The sequence below is a fragment of the Culicoides brevitarsis genome, chromosome 1 (assembly GCF_036172545.1).
Source record: "Culicoides brevitarsis isolate CSIRO-B50_1 chromosome 1, AGI_CSIRO_Cbre_v1, whole genome shotgun sequence".
Classification (NCBI taxonomy): Eukaryota; Metazoa; Arthropoda; class Insecta; order Diptera; family Ceratopogonidae; genus Culicoides; species Culicoides brevitarsis.
In genome coordinates, this window is record NC_087085.1 from 34,537,869 (window position 1) to 34,557,023 (window position 19,155).

Genomic DNA, 19,155 nt, shown 5'->3' on the forward strand with positions numbered 1-19,155 from the left:
TATCATAAATTTTAGTAATATAAAAGCGGATATCATCATCAAGAAGTAGTTATCATCGAGTAAAGATAAAAAAAATATCTTATAAATCCAATTATTATATAAAAAAAATAATTATCATAAAATAATAGAAAATTAATGATAAATGTGTATATGTTAATTAATTGTTACTTCATATAAAAATAACATATATAATAATTATTAGTGTTCTTGTTCACTTTAAAAATTAACAGAAATAAAATTTGAATAAAAAAATAGTGAAAAATACTCCAGCCAAGCAAATACAAGACATCAAAAAAAAAGGAATTATTTTGAAGTTGAAGTAAGTATCATAAACTTTTCGATATTATATAACATTATACCTTGTTAAAAGTTTCCATTAAATAAAACTTGAGCATTTTACTTTGATATTTCTTCGTCAAATATTCAATTTTATTCAAAAAACAAACAAACAAAGTACTTGTTTCCATCTTTCGAGACAATCGATATCTTCGTATATATATATGGGAAAAATATTAATAATAACAATAATGAACATTGAACGTGATTGTTTCGCTCTTTCGATACATATATCGTTTAGGAGATGAAACAAGAGGCAAAAAACACACCATATCAATAGCTATTTATATTAAAATTGAATCTCGTTTCATCACGCAGCCAAGACATATTTTCCAAGACAAATGCTAGAAACAAATGGAAGAATGAGGAAAGGAAAAATGCGTATGACAGACCTTGAACTTTTGAATTATTTACCCACATTTTCGTTTTTTTTTTCTTTGTTTCATCACCATCATACATATTTAACAATCTGTAGGTACCGCAAAATCCGTGCCACAGTGCGTGTTTGTCTTTGTTTTCTTTTTATATCCAATTCTCTCTCGCTTTCTCGTACTTTCGTGTCTTAGTGCTTTAGTGTTAAATAATAAAATAAACAATCTTCAAATAAAATGTGTGTGGAAGTGAAATGTGGATGGCAGAAGTGGGAAAAAATGTAAATCGATAACGTTTTTTCGTCTCTTTGATTTTTTTTTCTCTTATCCATCATCAAACAAATGGCTCAAAAATTTTATTTTTTCTTTACTGAAGTGCGAACTCGTTGTTCAAGCTGTCCTTGATGATGATGGGAAAGCGGAGATGGGAAATATTTGAAATTTTCTCGGGATCCGTATTTATTTGTAAAAATGTTTATTTTTTTTGTTTAATTTTAGTTAAATTATTATTTATTATAATAATTATTATTAGATAAATATCAATTATAAATTTAAAAATTATTCAGTAAATTATGAGTTTTTTTTATATCTAAACTAAATTTACAATATTAATTAATAACAAAAAGTTATTCCCATGACTGGATTTAAAAATTAAAAAAAAAAAAATTAAAAAAAAGAAAAAAAAGTAAAAAAAAAAATTAAAAATTTAAACTTCATATGCGACTTTATAAAAATTAAATATTTTTTAATTTTAAAAAATTATTTAAATGTTCTAAAAATTTCAATACATTTTGAAAACAATTTTTTTTTGTATTAAAAAATTTTTTTATTAGGTATCTATGCAGTAAAATTATTTATAAAAAAAATTAAATCGTACAATTTTAATCTTAACATGAAATTTTTTTATATACCATTAAATTATTAAAAATCTATCTTATAAAAAAAATAATTTTACAAAAATTCCGTATTAATTAAATTAATGTGAATCGCGATTTTAATAATTTTTAATTTTTTTATTTAAAATTAAACAAAAAATTAAATTAAAAAAAAAATTAAAATAATTGAAATAATTAAAAAATTCATGTAATTTAATAAATATAAACAAATTATGGAAAATATTTTTTTATTTGAAAAATAATTCATTTTAATTAATTTTTTTTCATTTATACGAAAAAAATTTAAAAAATCCCGAGAACGTGGTTTTTCAGGCAACCTCACATTTTCCGCCACAGGATGATGGTGATGTATGCTTTCATCCAAACGAGGACAAGCAAAGTGTGTGAAAGGATAAATTATCTCAAAACTTTTTTTTCTCGTTGTTTTTTTTTTTTTTTTTGAATAAATTTAAACCAACCACACATGAAGCGCAAAAAAAATCTTACAAGTTTTGCCTTTTAAACGGCTGCTTGTCTCGATGTCTTAAGTGTTTTCTGTCTGCCATCAGCAAAAGGAAATAACAAACAAGCGAAAAAGATTAGAAGTTACGGCTTACTTTCACGTACAAACAACACAGGTCTCATGACAGATTTTTTTTCGTCTTTCTCTTCTTTTCAAGCAGTACCAAAAGAAGCGAAGATAAGACGACGCTGAACCCTATTTTGTTCTCTTTTTGGTTTAGTAAATCTCTATTTATACTCAACAACTTTACTTTTTTTTTATCTATATTTTCCACATAAAATTCATAACAATCATAAAAGTGTGTCATTGTTGTGGGAAAATTGTTGTGTGATGAAAGCTTAGGCGACACACACACACACAAAGGAAAATCTCGGATTTTTCGTTGTTGTGTCACGGTTTAACGTACGACTTTCATCATAAAGACGACTGAATGTTATTTTTGGGCTCGTTACATTAATTGTATAAATAATGCATTCCTATTGTTTTAATTTAACGTTCTTCGTTCGTTTTATGACTTTTAGTCGCGCTCCAAAATTCGACTTGCTGCAAAGATTTACGATTTTTTAACTGCGACAATAAAATTTGCTCGAAAGCTAACCCGTTTCGAGGCAAAATACGAAATTTTTTGAACATCCATAAACCTCTCAAGGACAAAATTATCATCATCATCATTCAACATTTCTCGTCATTTGTAACAATGTCGACGTCGTCGTCGACAACAACAACAAAGACGTCAACGGTTGTTTGATTATTTATATGAAAAGAGGCTTTGTGTTGGATTAAACATGTAAGCACTCGTTCTTTTTATTCCTCATTTCTTCTCTGTTTCTTTTTTTTTTTGGTTGGTGATATATTTCTCCTATCTCGCCTTCATCTATGCTCGGTTTCGCTGAAAAAAAAAAAGAAAAATTGTTTGAAACAGTAAAATTGCGTGAGAGTTGATGAATTTTATTTAGTAGATGAATTTTCACACTTACACTTCGGTGGGCAGAATGAACGAACAAAATAAAAGCAAAGGTGCGAAAAGTACACGGAAGCGGATTTAAAGGCACGTGTTTACCTGTAGGCTGAGAAAAAAAGCTTTAAAAATAGAAAAAAAATGTCACCTGTCTGTCGTTTTTTTTTTATCAACAAAAGATTTTCAATCATGGGACATCATTGACATCGCCACTCGTACCCTCATCAAAAATTCCTGATGTGTGTGATCAATAAAATAAATAATTATTTTTTATACCTGTCCCAAAAATATCCCCACTTAAATAAAATCTCCACACACGCGCGCATGGAACAAACAAAAAAAAATTTTAAAACCGATTTATTTTTACGGGATTTATATTCTGGACGTGTCGGTTCCTGATTGAAAATTTACATCACACATGAAAAAAATTGTAAAAACATTTTTTTTTTGCTTGTTTCGTAATAATTATTTTACAACGTAAAAAAATCTGTAATTTATTTAATTTTTTTTAAAAAATTATTCGCAAAGTTAATAATCTTGTTAGGCAGATATAGACTTAATATTAATAAAAAAATAAAAAGAATGAAAAAAAAATCCATGGAAACCCATGATTTTTATGGAAAAAAATAATAATGTGAATAACGGTAAATGTAAAGTAAACAATGATTTCATGATAATATTTTTCTTCAATTTTGTAATTTTTTCCATTTTTTTTTTTTGCTCCAACGTTCTCATTTGCATACAAATATCATGAATATATGATTTAATATTTATTTTTCATAAGTACCACGTTGTTGTTGTCGTATTTTTCTCTATCTACCTAAACGTCAGGTATCTAAAAGAGCTCTAAAGAAAAAGAGATTGCTTTTTGAGAACGCAAAAGAAGAAGCAGCAAAAAAAAGATGAAAAATAATATTAAATTGCCGATAACCTTTCATTTTCTATTTATTTATGTTTTTTCCCAAACATTTTTCTATCCTCATTTTTGCTTCCGCCTTCGTTCGTTCAAATTATTATTTTTTTTTTTGCGTCGAAAGACGTTCGTTGCATCGACGACACTGATGATAATATCAGGTACGTGCTCGAGTAAGTGAATCTAATAAATCGCTTAATATAATTTTTTGTTGCCTTCTATCGAAAAAAAAATGTAAGTTAACTCACTCATTCTCTTAAAAAAAAAATAAAATAAAAAAAAAAATCGGAAAAAATGTTATACAACGTTGTTTATTATTGAGAAGATGATTTTTTTTTTGTTAAAAAAAAAATAAAACGTCAAAAAAAAAGTAAAAACTTTAATCAGATTTTTCTCCGTCAGAGTGAATTTTATGCGAATAACAAAGCGATAGAGAAACGAAACGAAGGAGAAAAAAATATTATGATTTATGAATTTGTGCGCGTGTATGAAAATTTCACAAATCTTGAGAGAAGTTGTTGTTGTGGCGACAGCTGTATATAAATCAAAAATCCGAAGTTCAAATCGAGAAACTTTTGTCATTTCTATTATTTTACAATAATAATAAAATACATTTTTTTCACTTCTTGTTTTTTTTTTCAAAAAATAAAAAAAAAGAAAAAAACATCAGAGCGAGAAATGAAAAAAAAAATCTCGAGAAAAATGTTTTAAATGCCCTCGCGGCGTAGCAGCTGATTTTTGTTTTATGACTTTTTATAGAAAAAAAATGACAGACACGATTTTTTAAAAGATAATAATTAAAGTCGTTTTTCTTGATGCGAAAATTAAATTAAAAAAATTAAACGACAATTTTTTGATTAAATTTCATGAAAACGAAGCTACAATAAAAACTGCTTATTATTCATAACTTTTCTCTTTTTCTGCCGCTTTGTTAGTCACAAACACGACAAAAAAGTGAGCAAACGCATTTCATCCAATAAAACACAGGAAATTAAAAAGATATTTCCCTGTAGAGGGCATTCGTCGAAGAAAATTGCTTTGAAGAGAAAAAAAATAACATAACTTCAATGGCACACAAACAACAAATCGCAAAACACTAATTATAACAAATTAACATTTTTCTCATTTTTTTTTCTTTCGTTTTCATTCATTCCGGACATTGACATACATCGTCGTCGTCATCATACAGGCGTCAGTTATCGTGTTTCATGCCATTTAATTTTTTTTTTTCATTTTTTTTAAATGTTGTAGAAACACACCTAAACGACCGTCGGCGGTAAATTCTGGGAACGGGAAGTTGGTTGGTGTGTTAATAGCTGTTTAAGCTCGCTTATCACCCTCAAAGCACTTTTTTTTCTTAATTTTTTTTTTTTTTTTTTTTTTTGAGGAAATCGTCGATGGTTTCTTTTCTTCTTCGAACTTTTAATGACTTTTATTGCCATATTATTATTTCATAAAGAACCAGTTAATTTTTTTTTTGTACCGTTAGTGTGTGATAGGTAAATAATTTAGACCCCCGTTAATGTGCAAACAACACTCACGATAAAAAAAATTTCTTGTTTGACAAAAGGTCGAGCAACATGGCAAGTCAAAGTTAAATGAAGCTAATATGCGTCAATTATGTCATGTTACCGTACAAAGCACTTTATTATCATAAAACATTGCAGATAGCAGTTTTGATACAATTTACGTGATAAAATAATGACATTCAACACGACAAATGAGCGTTCCCTTTTATATATTCTGAATTAACTCGAACAAAACAAGCACACACATGGAAACAAACATCGCATGAACCATAACCTCAGTCACTATTAATGGGTTTTGGGTGAGAGGAGACTCTTTCTCTCTCTAACAGATAACACAAAAGTGACAAGATAATTTTTATTTATTTTTTTTTTCGAGGGTGGCAAATTGCTGTAAATTAAGGATTTTTCTTTTTTAATTTATCATGAAACAAAATTTCATCACGAATTCAATAGTTTCTTCCGTTTTTATTTTATTTTTTTGGGGAAATGAACAACAAAACAATTGAAACGAACAGAAACGAACGTTCAAACAAAAGCAAGCAAGAGTAGGTCACTTGCCTGTTATTAGCAATATTATTTTATTATTTAGTTTGAAATTCATGCTTGAAATTCCATTCCAGGGCACGATTATGAATGTTTGTGTATGAATGTGAGGCTTTTCATTTATTTATATTATATTATTATAAAATTTATTAGTCTAACAAAAATTCATAATATATATTTTCAAAATTTTCCTGGTAGCGTGGTGTTTCATTTATTTTCTATGTATTGACATTGTATCGCATTCACAAGTACAGATATAGAGTAAGCCTTTCATAATAATATTCATAATATAATATGAAATTTCAATGGAGTGATGCTAAAGTTAGGGATTTAATTGAATTCGAGAATTTTATTTGAATTATAAAAAATAAATATTTATTATATTTAATTTTAATTTTAAAATTAAAATTAATTAAATTAATTAAAATAAATTAAATTAATTAATTAAAATAAATAGCGTTTTAAATTAATTTTTTTAAATAAAATTAAAATAAAATTTAATAAATTTTTAATAAAACAAATAAATAATTTATACAGCATTTAAATTTAAGTATTTTAAAAAATGAAAATAAATTTTAAAAATAATTTGAAAATAAATAAACTTTAATTTAATTAATTTTAATTTATTTAATTTCAATTTAATTATTTATAATTTAATTTATTTAATTTTAATTTAATTTATTTAATTTTAATTTAATTTTTTTAATTTAATTTAATTAATTTTAAAAATATATTTAAAAAATTAAATGAATAAAATATTAAACTTAATTAAATTCAAATAGTAAATTAAAAAAATATTTATATTTAAATTATTTTAATAACAAAATATTTAAAATATATATTTTTCAACTTTAATGTGAAATAATAAAATTTGTTAAAAAAAAAAATATTTTATTTTTAATGTTACAAAAAATATGGAAAATTTTAAGATTTATCAGACAGACATTATTTTTTATAAAAAATGATCAAACATAATTTTTTTTCTTACTTTGGTACTTATTTTATCTAAATAACTTGAAATTTGAGTACTCAGACTCAAATAACAATAAATCATATTTTTTTCTTATTTTAATAATATGAACTTTGTTTGAACTTCCGAAAGCCTCTGAGCGTTTAACGTGAATTTTATCATGAGCTTTCTATTTTTATTCCCATCAAAAAATAATTTTGCCAAACAAATTAAACGGATGCAGACGAAAAAGAAATCAAATAAAATTAAATCTCATAAAAGACTAAAAGCCATAGATTAATCTTGAACTTTTTAGCAATATTCCGAGCTTCAAAGAAATTTTTACTTGGAATCACTCTGTCTGCTCAGTGGTTTAGTGTGTTAACGTTTCAAAGGATTCAAACAATAGATTGTGTGTATCTACGTCACCGCCATGCTACATAATAAAATTTGAAAATATCATATTTTTGCTAAAAATAAATGAAAATTGTGCTAATACATAAATATAAATTTTGTATGTCGACATGTGCGGAAAAAAGGATAAAATTCATATAAAATACATTATGATCATACTGTGAAAATATACAAATTTTTTTTTCTGTGGTTGCTTTATACAATTTCTAGGCAGAGTGGATAAAACTACGTGAGTTAAAAACTTTTGATGAAGGATAATAATATTAATATCGCAACTTTGAAGATTCGAGTGTCGTGCGGGGATTAATTTTGCCACAAAAATTAAAATAATTTTAATTATTAAAGTTACTTATCTATCTTTTTTTTCGTGGAGTGAGGCAATCCGATTAGATGCCGCCGAATGGATTTTTTTGTGTGCCTCCATTAATGATGAAAGCAATTAAATATCAACAAATCCATGACAACATCTTGTCATTTTATTTTGAATGACAATAGAGAAAAAAAAATCGTATAATGACGCAAATACGCCTGAATTTTGTCTCATTATGCGACGGATGATTGCTTATTATTTGTTACAGTTTATTGTGTCGCACACAGATTTTTTCATTGTGCCTTCATGAGATTTTTATTGTGTGCGCTTGACAAATATAGAGAAAAAAAACATAAAATAAAAGAGAAACAATAAAGACAGAAGACAAATATTGTTATTGTTGTTTAAAAACTTTTTTTTTTTTTGGTCGAACTTCTTTCTGAACCGAGCAGTGTCTTCTTCTCTCTCGGGTATATTGAACGGTCGGCTTCAGTGTCAAAAGACGAAAATATTGGCACAATTATCATAAAGAAAGATTGGAGCTATTTTCTTCTTCGTCGTCTTTTTTGGGTCGACAATAATGGTGAAAAAATGAATTTAAAGTGTACTTAGTGGACTTGAATCGAGAAATAGTTTCCTTTTATCGTTCCATTTTATTTTTATCCACTTTTATTATTTTATTCGCCTGAAAATCGAACAAAAATAATTTCCAATTAGGCTAAAATTGACGCAGAAAATTCTAATATTACAAATTTATTTAAAAAAAAAAATACCTTTTTCGGATACCTTTTCATTCGTCGTGATTTTGCCTAATAAATAAATATTTTTTGGCACAGTACATGAAAAGTAACGAAACGAGAAGAGGGATAACCTGATTTACAATTTTTCTTTTTTTTTGGGGACATTACCTTTTTTCAATGTTCATTCAGTTCGATACAAAAATAAAAATAATAAAACAAGGGGAAAAAGATGATAATTCACAGAGCCAATTCTGCCTTAAAAAAAACATAAAGCCGTAAGGGACAACACGCATACAAAAGATGGGGTTGAAGTCGGAATTTCCGATGTGATATCAATGTCTTTGTGCGATATATCGATTTAATTCCGGTTTTTTTTGTTGGTTGAGTGTAACAATTCCTCCGGAGGAATGTTATGTATCAATGCCAAAATTTATGATTTTATTTCCTTTATTTGGATTTTTCATTCAATATTTTTTTTTATTATTTTTTGCAAGAATTTTTTTGCTATATTTATTTATTTATTTAAAAATATTATTTTATTTTTAATTTTTTAAATTTTAATATAAAAAAAAATAATTTTTAAATTAATTAATTTTTTGATTGCCTAATTTAATTTGTTTTTAAATAAATAAATTTTTTAAATATTTAAATTTTTAATAATTTTTTTTAAAATAATTTTTAACATATTTTTATAATTTTTGATTTTTTATTAAATAATAATTTTTAACGTTAAAAATTTATTTAATTTTTTTTTCTTTTTTTAAATATTATATTATTTAATGATTTTTTTTAATTTCTTAAATACCTAATTATTAAAAAATTAATTTTATTTTTTCAAAATTTTTTTTAATAATTTTTTTTTGTTTTAAAAATAATTATTTTCAGATAATTGTTCATAATTTTACTGCCTTTTCATTATTAATATTCCATTATTAACAAAAAGTATGTTACCTAAAGAGAAATTAATTGCTACAAAAATAATTGAGTTACAACTCCTTGAAAGAGAATTAAACTGCGAGGAAAAAATTTTTAAATGGAATAATTAATAACGACCATCATTAAAACAAAAAAATATCTCATTATTCGATAAATATCGGTCCCACTTTTCATTAATAAAATTTTAATAACTCACCTCTTTTGTTGTGCGTTTTGTGTTAAAATTACCTTTTTTTTATCGCCATCGTTATTTTTTTTTCGAACGGGACAAGTTCCTCCTTTCTATTTACGTGAAAAATATGAAAAATGTCGGATCTTTATCAATTTGCCTGCGTCGCCAATAGACACAAAATAAAATATTTTGGCTCTTTTTAACAGGCATAGAGAGGAAAAAAAAGTCGCCACGCGGTTCGTTAATTTATTTTGTAAAATGCGATAAATATCTTTTAGGACGATGACATCATTTTTCGACACGACGACGACGACGTAACCAAAATATTTACTCGTGTAATACAAATTAAAAATTAATGAAAAAGATAATGATCTGTCAATTTCATTGTCCTCTGCGGTGTACTCGTTAAATTTGTGTCTTTGTCGTCGTCGTTCGTACCGAAAAAAAAGGAAAGACGAAAAAAAAAATGGAAAAACGACAGAAATTCGAAGTAAATTAATATAACATTTAATGATGTTGATGAAAGTTTTATTGCCATTACGGATGTCTCTTTCTCTTCGTTGACTTCGCACCGCATACCGAATATCGGTATCAAAAGGTATCGGATAAATGAATGAGCAGAGCGAGGCAGACCGATTGCAGACAAACTTTTTATGTTTGAAAATAATTTTCCCTAATTGTCATTAAGATGTAAACATTTTCTGTGCTACTGTGGAATGTGGTTTGATTTGTTGCTAAGCAAAAAAGTGTATGAATTTGCTTATTTTGTGGAGAAAAAAATTAAATTGTTACAAATTTTATAGAAAATATGCATTTTTCGTTAAAAATTTGATAATATAAAATTTTTGCAATTTTTATAGATAAAATTCCTTTGAGATTAGAATATAAAAAAATTATTTCTATCAAATTTTAAACAATTAAAATAAAAATTTAATTAAATTAATTTAAAAATTAAATTTAGTTAAATAAAAATTTAATAATTTTAATAAAATTAACAGAAAAAACAGAAAATCAAGAATCAAAAAAACAGAAAATCAAAAAAATTAAAAATTTATATTAAAATTAAATTTAAAAAAATAATAAAAATTTTAATTAATATTATTTAAATTAATTGATTTTAAATTAATTTTAATTAAAATAAAAAGTAAATTTTGATAAAAAAAAAAATATTTAAATTTCTCTTCAATTACGAGAAATCTTCCAAAATTATAAAAAAAAAACATTTTTTTATATAAAAAAAAAAAATACTAATTTTAACATTTTTTTTACAAAAAAAAAAAAAAATAAAATAAAATAAATAAATAAATAAAAATAAATAAAATCTTGAGATTTTCATGTTCCGCTGAAGCACTTCCGCACATGCTAATTGGCATAAAAAATAAACTTCTTGTAAATTTTTATCCTGATAAAAGCCTTTACAAAAAAAGCGGTGAAAAAAATCCAAAAGGAAATTTCCTCACTCGTCTCTCTCGACATAAGAACTCCATTTCAAAAATACTTCGAAAAATTATTTGAGCGAACAGCCACAACTAACACTCGTACCACAACCAACAATTCCGTGTTAATACATTTTCTCCCTCCGCATTTCGTAATACACTTCACGCTACTTGACGGAATTACATCACGTTTTATCCGGCAGGATTTTTAAAGTTACCTGTCATTCATTTCACTTCACAACCATCCGCCGCCGTTATTATTTTATGTACCTACACATTCACACACACGAACTTGCTTAATTAATTTTTTTTTACCTTTTTTTCGTGATTATTATATGAATAGCTGAGTCTACGTTGGAGAGGCATACTCGAGGGATGTTTTCTACTAATGTGATTTTCACGTTACAAAAAAAAATGCAACCAGACTAAAATACACAGAAAAATATTTTATGACTGAAAAAATGCTTTGGAGTGTTCCTCTTTAATTTAATGATAATTATCGCAGAGTGTGTCGTTGAACGAAGTGATTATTCATGATGTCACATGCCCGAAGCAGAACAAAAAAAAAATCCGTAGGAAAAGTTTTTCTTTACGTCTCGCAATTTTATTCTCTCTTTATTTAATGTTTTATTTAACTTTTTTCGGTTTAAAAAGTTTTGCAGAACGAGAAAATGCGGAGAAGAAAGAGACACAAAATTTCAAAATAATTTGGGACAACTCGAATTTAATGATGAGAAATAAATAAATATTCAAGACCGACATAACAACAAATGAGAAAAGGCAGCAGAAGAAGAAGAGCTTTCATGCGAGATAAAGTTTATAAGATTTTCATGTGTGTGCATGAAGCATGTGCGGTAAATAAATGTTTCAAGTGTTTTATATTCAGATCAGATGTTTGTGATAGTTTTCTTTCTCTCTCTCGCTTCGAAATATCTGAACTTTACTTGGTAAAAATTAAATTTTCTCTTCGTCTTGTTTATCGAGCTGCACCTTTTGCATCATCATCATTACGGCATTTATTCGTCGCCCTCGTTTACTCAATCAAAAGTGCATCCATTTACATTTTTTTTCTCTGTTTAAGCCATTTTCTGTGTTTTTTTCTCCATCTCTGATTGCAATTTTTTCTCTGTCTGCATCGTTCTGCGGCAAGCAGCACTCTGCACTAAACGTCAAAAACAATTTCAATTGTGAGAGTCTGTGTGTCGTTAGAAAATAAATTTCTGCAATTTTACCTATTTTGCATATAACCCCATTACTATTATATCAATTTGCACACACACAGACACAGAAAGATGCACATAGCGGGAGCACAAAAGAGACACAACGAAGTGTTTGTTCGTATCTAGAATCATTGCAATACTGAGTATTTTTTACACATACTCACATATGAGAAATAAGTGCAATTGAATTTCAATTTGAATATTGAAATCGTCGTCTTTTAGTATACAGGACGATGTGCGTTTTTCACGTCTCGCAGAAATTTCCGAAGATATTTAAAGAAAATTTTTATAAACTCTCAAATATTTTTGAAATTCTTTAAAATTTTATCGAATTTCTTAAAATTTTGTTTTGAACCAAAAACTTATGACTTATTACTTTATTTTTTAATCAAAAATTAAAAAAAAAGACTTAAGCTTAAGTTTAAGAAAAAAAAAAGTAAATCAAAAGTCAATATTTTTTTATTTTTATCCAAATTTGACTTAATTAGAATTTTTTGAAAATTTAAGAATTTTTATTTTTTTTTGTTGAAAATGTGATGAAGATCAAAAAAATATTTGACTTTTAACTTAAATAACTTAATTCTAACTTAACTTAATTAATTAACTTATTAATTAAATTATTCAAAAATATGGAAATTTATTGAGAAAATTCAAAATGATGAATTTCTTTCAATTTTTTTAAATTTTTAACTTTTTTGAGTTTTTCATCCTTAATTATCATATTTTAGACAAATTGAAACTCTTTTCTATTAAAAGTAGTTAAAATAAACCCAAAATTTGAGATTTTGATTGAAATTCCATAGAAAATCGAAGTGCCCTATTAGAGAATATGCCCTAACTCAGAGTTGCCCTATGATAGAATTTTCACTGTATTATTATTATTATTATTTATTCTTTTCTTCTTCTTAAAACTACCACTTCAGCATTTGCTGTTTTCGGTAGTAGAGAACATTAATTAGGATAACAATTCAGAGTTCTGACTAATTCTAAAACTTAAAGCTATCTTAAATTAAGGGACAAATCAATATACGTTGGTCAAGATTTTTTTCAGTTCAGTTTTGAAGTACACAACGTTATCAGTTCGACGGACATTCACAGGGAGTTGGTTGTAGAAGTTCAAACCCTCGTAAAAGATGCTATTCCGCGAGTAGTTCGTCCTGGATAGCGGGATTTGTAGTCTTGATCTACGTCGGGTGTTATGGCTGTGTCGTTCACTAATTAGGGGTATAGTCAAGTTCGTTTTTGTCATGCCTTTGATCATTTTGAAAATAGTCATGGTTCGCTCATATTTAATCAGTTCGGGAATTTTGAGGACTCGATATTTCTTGAAAAAACTGAACTGTATTTTGATTAAAACTTAAGTTTGAGTCTTTAAGTCATAAGTTTTTGACTTAATAACTTTTGCAGCTCTGGGTCTATTGTTTGTTTTTTTTTTTTGTTATACATGCCTGAACATATCTGAAATTTGTTTAAAATTACTTAATATCAATTAAAAATTCATGAAAAACTTACCTCAATAGTAATTTTTGGTTAAAATTTTGACTTTATTTATTTTTAATTTTTTTTTTCTATGAAAAATGTTAAATTTTCACACTTTATAGAAGGCACCTCGTTGATTTTTAATAAAAAGCTCCTATGAACGATCCACAAATCAACAACTATTCGATTATATTTTTATTTTGAATATTGATTCACTTCAGTTTTCTCTTTTCATTCTTCCTCTGCTCTTGTTTTTCTCTCTCATCTCGTACCTTTTGTGACAAGACAAGCCTTCACGTATAACAAATGTTTAAACGCCTTGTTTTAACTGCAAATATCAATTGCACATTTTTCTCTTTTTCATTTCTTTTCTTTTATTATTTTTCCACTCGTCTGAGATTCTGAGAAAAATACAATAAAAAAAAGTCGTCTTGAGAGCACATCTTGTGAAACGACGAGACATCACAAGAAAATGAATAAAAATGTCCAAAACGAGTAAAAATAAATGAATTTAAAAGGACATTATGAGGAATTTTTGTATGAATTTTGAATCATAAAAATTCCCCGGTGCGCACGAAAACCCATCGATTTGTCTTTATTTTCGGTCATGTCACATAACCCGTGGGAAAAAGTATACACATCACGTTCGAAAAATTATATAATCCCTTTATACTTTCACCAAATTTGTCTAGTTTCACCTCGTTTCTCGTGAGTTTCGTGTGTACGTCGAAAAAACAGCCCTTAGCAAAATGTGCCAACCACCCGCTGATGCGAACGTACACAATAGGAGTCGAGCATCGAGGGAGAAAGCTGACACATTTTAAAAACCGTGAAATATTCTGCCTGTCGGTCGTTTAAGCATTTCCTGTTACTCTGTTACGTGCATCGACTGGCAGCATCGCATCAGAAAGATAAACCAATTTACATGACCATGATTTTCCTCTTTTTGTGCGATGGCATGTTGGCTCGTTCGTTTGCATTCTGCGCGCGGGCACAAATATCAAACCGAAAAAGCTAATGATGTTCTTATAAAATACCCACATTTTCCTTGTCGCAAGTTACGGCGTACTTCGTCGTCGTCGTCGTCGTGTTTTTCTCGTGATATGCTAAGTGAATTCAGATGCTTTTACTAATAATACGCTAAATTACTGGCACTGGTGTTCATTGCAGCTGCCGCTTATTTTATTTGCTTTTTGCATGGAGAGGAGATTTGCGACGAGGCAGCACCAACATAACACAGTGACTTGATTTTATCTCTCTAAGGCATGTTGTTGCATCATGTTCTCCATTTGTACAAAATGGATTTTAATGAGCTTCAATGATAAAGAGCGAGTGTTGTTGTTTGAAACGAGAGACAAACGAGACATTAGATGAGAAAACTTTTGCATGTTATTACTTTTATATATCTCGTGCATGCACACTGAAAATATTCTCGGAAAATGCACACGAGATAATTTATTTTTAACCTGATTATGTACCATGAGAGCGTCTGGATGGACATGCTCCATGTAACAGGCGAAATTTATGGAGTCACGGGTCATGTGGGGAATAATTTTTGCTGCAAAAGTGATTTAATCCGTTTTGCCTTCCGATTCTCATATGACAAAAAAAAATGTTAAATTTTTTTTTCTGCAATAAAAAAAATGGAGAAGAAAGAAGGAGAAAAGAATAAAAATCAAAATATGTCATGCAATGAATTTGATATTATGAAATATAAAATAGAGACATATAAATATTTTGATACATTCCAATAAATTTTGTGTCATTTGTTGTCTGCAGTGCATATGTATTGACAGTATTGTAGAGATAATTCAAGTCATGTCACATTTGTAACAGAAAAAAATTGAGATGTATCACGTTGTTTAGCAGCATGGGCTTAGCTTTATAAACGATTGCTAGGTGATGTTGATTTATTGGGAATGGCTCGTTTGTCTGCTGCAGAATTTGTATTTTATTGTCAGAGATGGATTTTTTTGTCTGTTGGAAAAAAATGGACAGTGACAATATTTTTTGATTTGAATTTGGATATAATATGACTTTTTTTTTAGCTCTTGATGAGTTCTAATTTTAATATTGAAGTTATTCGTAATGAAAAATTTATTAGTTTTTTAATTTGAAATTTTTAAGGCAACGCCTTGAATTGAAAATATTATCTTTAAAAACTTTTTTTACTTATAAATTATCTTGAAATAATTTAAGTTGCTTAATTTTAACAAATTTTCTTTAATTAAAGCCCAAAAGTTGTTAAAGAAAGTTCAAGAGTAAAAAAGGCAACGCCTTAAATTATAAATCTCATTAACTCCATACATCTTGAAAAATTATTAGGTATTATTTATTTCTATTTAATCTGAGGATGTCGAATAGTGAAAAATTTGAATAAAAGCTGTCAAAAAATCTTAAGAAAGAACTTGAAAATAAAAAAAAGTCAACGCCTTACATTAAAAGTCTCATAAAATTTATGTAACTTAGAAAAATTTCTTCCGAATTATTTCTATTCAAATATTGTTTTAACATAAAGGATGTTAAAATTTAACGAAAAGTTAAAAATTCGATGAAAACATCTTAAGCCGAAACTCAGGCAAAAGCAACGCCTTATATCTAAATTCTTATTGGACTCATTCATTTAAAACAATTTTTAACGAATTACTTATAAATATTAAAATAATCTTAAATTGCGGGACTTTAATGAAAAGTTTGAAAAAGTAAAAAAAAACTTAAAGAAAAAAGTTAAAAATAAAAAAGGCAACGCCTTAAAATCCTTTTTTATAACCTAAAATGAAGAAATCTCTTCTGCAACCTAATTTTTATCTCACTTTAAAATCTTTTCACACACAAGAACATTAATTAAAGTACCGAAAAACTTCCAAAATCGGATGATATGTCAATAAAAACTACCTACATGTTCCCAACTGACCTTTTTCCTGTCACTCAACTTTTACGATGATGTCAACATTGATCGAAGTATAAATATAAATCCGTAAAAAGATATTTTGTCTTTATTCTCGGTAATTTTTCACTTTCGAAAACTTCAATAACACAAAAAAAAACTTTTTCTAAAATTTTCTAATCCTTTATAAACTCTATCAGTTTGGGAGATTTTTGACACACTTCCCATGAGCAATAAAATATATTTGCTTATCTTTTACGATCAACTTTTTCCTTCCGTTCTCAACTTGCTTTTTTGTGTGTGCCAAAACCAACTTTCGATCCCTAAATCCTTCGGTATCAGAGAGAGGAGAAAAAACGACCGAAGAGAACAAGAAAAAAGTTGCACCAATTTGTTTATGTTTCTGGTGTTTGTTGGCATTGGCACTACTTCTACGCAAGTAAATCTAAGTTTGAACTTATTTGAAAAAGTTTTTTTTTACTTTTTTTTTTTTTGGGAAAAAGGGAAGAAAAATTGTCCCAATTTATCTATCAAAATCCCTTCGTTTCGTTCCCTTTTTTAGTATTGACGTTTTATTGTCGTGTCGCAGTCAAACAAACCGAGAGAAAAAATGAAAACGAAACGAAAAGGAAGACATCATCCATTATTTATGCATAGTAATTTAAAACCAAAACTGTCTTTCTTCATTATATTTTACATTTTCCTTCGTGTTTTTTTGTGTGTCATACCTTGACCATTTATCATGAAAATCGGTCTTCATTGAGGTTGGAACGAGAACAACTAAAGCCAAGTTAATACCGCTCGCAATTACACTGCATGCAGAAGAAAAAAACAAGTCGACGAGGTGGATTTTAAATTCATATCATATTATTATGATATAGCAGCAACAACGACTGAACGACAAAAATGTCTGTTCTTGATTGCCGCAAACAAACTGTGTCATGGTTACCGTGTCATGTCGTCGTACTCTGTGTGTGCTTGTGTCATTTTTCGCAAAAATATATATTCAAGAAAAGAGATATGGAAATGTGTAATGATAAATATCATGTACTTTATAATAATAATAACAATGCAGTATGTTTGAGGCAGTCACAACAGTTCAGTCATTCACTCACACAAATAACTACGGAGAAGTGTGACGCAGAACAAGTTCTCAAAAAAAAAAGTGCTGCAAAATGTGCTTAGAAAACTTGTTGTGTGTGTCTGTGTGAAAACATGACAAATATGTCTATTATGCAGTGTCACACTTTTTCACACAAATCTCCTTTTATTGCTTGTCGAGGAGGTACAGGGCGATTTATGTACTAGACGAAAGCTCTAATTTTGGATTATTTTTGTGTTAAGCTATTTTTAATAATGTCGTTTAAAAAATTTTCTATGCATTTATTTTTTTTTAATATTTGGTAATTTTTGAGATATTGTAATAATTAATTTTTTTTTGTCAAGGATTCGATTTTTTAATCATTTTTAATTTTAATTTATTTTTTAATTTTTTTTTTAATTTTTTATTTAAAAATATTTGAAATATTTTTATTTTAATTTTTTTATAAAACATTTTTAAGAAATTTATTTTTTCTTAATAAAAAAAAATTAACACAAAATTAATCTTAAATTAAAATGTCTATAAATTTCGATTTATTTTCAAGAAATTTAAAATTTATTTTGTCAAATTTTTTATTTTTAAATCGAGTTTCTTTAATTTTTTAAAAATATTTTTATGTGCGAGTTTTTTTCATTGTTTTTTAATTTTTTTTTCAAATGTTTTAATTTCAAATTATGAAAAATTTAAATTTTATAGGTTTTATCTAATTTTCTTTTCATACATTTTAGTATTTTTTTATTTTTAATTATTTATAAATTTTATTTTAATTAATTTTTTTTTCTTTTTTTAATAAAAATCACAAATTTTCTCAAAATTTACCCTCAGATATCCAAAATGCTTCTCCTAATTCAAATTTTCTGATATTAATCCACTTTTTATTCAGAAAATGTCATCAAATTTATATTCCACGTCACGAACGCACGTCCGTACTTGCAAACAAAAAACTTGTATCTGCTGACCTTCACAGAATAACCTAATTAAAGACTTACGCCATTATGATTGTCCTTCACTCCGACACAGAACGAGAGTACAGGACACATAAACAAGGCACTTTATTGGTTGTCATCTCGCATGATTAATATCGAAAAAGACAAAGTGCATCGTTGAATCGACACAAATTGCGAAGGAAAGAAATCTCGGAGAAAAAATATTTAGTTTTTTTTGTGTTCATTATTGGACCTCTTCCAATTTTTTTCTCTGTTGTGTGCATAGAAAAAAAAATATGATGAAGGCAAAAGGAGAAAAAAAATCAAAGACATAAAAAATGGATAAAATAAATGAATGCCTTCGTCTCCTCTTGCCGCTTCTTGCCTCTCCTCAAATCTGTGCGTCTTAAATGAATAAAATGGAATAACGAACGACATTCATGTGGCTGCTGTCTATGACTTGGCTCAAGTTATTTGGATTAACAACGAAGAATGCATATGAAAAAAATGGCAGCATAAGTTTTCCTCTCTTTTAT

General features: G+C 27.2%; 1 protein-coding gene across 1 annotated transcript in view; it reads left to right on the forward strand.

The window, feature by feature from the left end:
- The first annotated feature begins 264 nt into the window (after positions 1-264).
- LOC134834779 (zwei Ig domain protein zig-8) overlaps positions 265-19,155 on the forward strand; it is a 124,606-nt gene continuing 105,715 nt past the window's right edge. The window contains exon 1 of the mRNA XM_063849557.1: positions 265-319. The gene's annotated coding sequence lies outside the window, so the exon portion shown is untranslated. The remainder of the gene's footprint in view (positions 320-19,155) is intronic.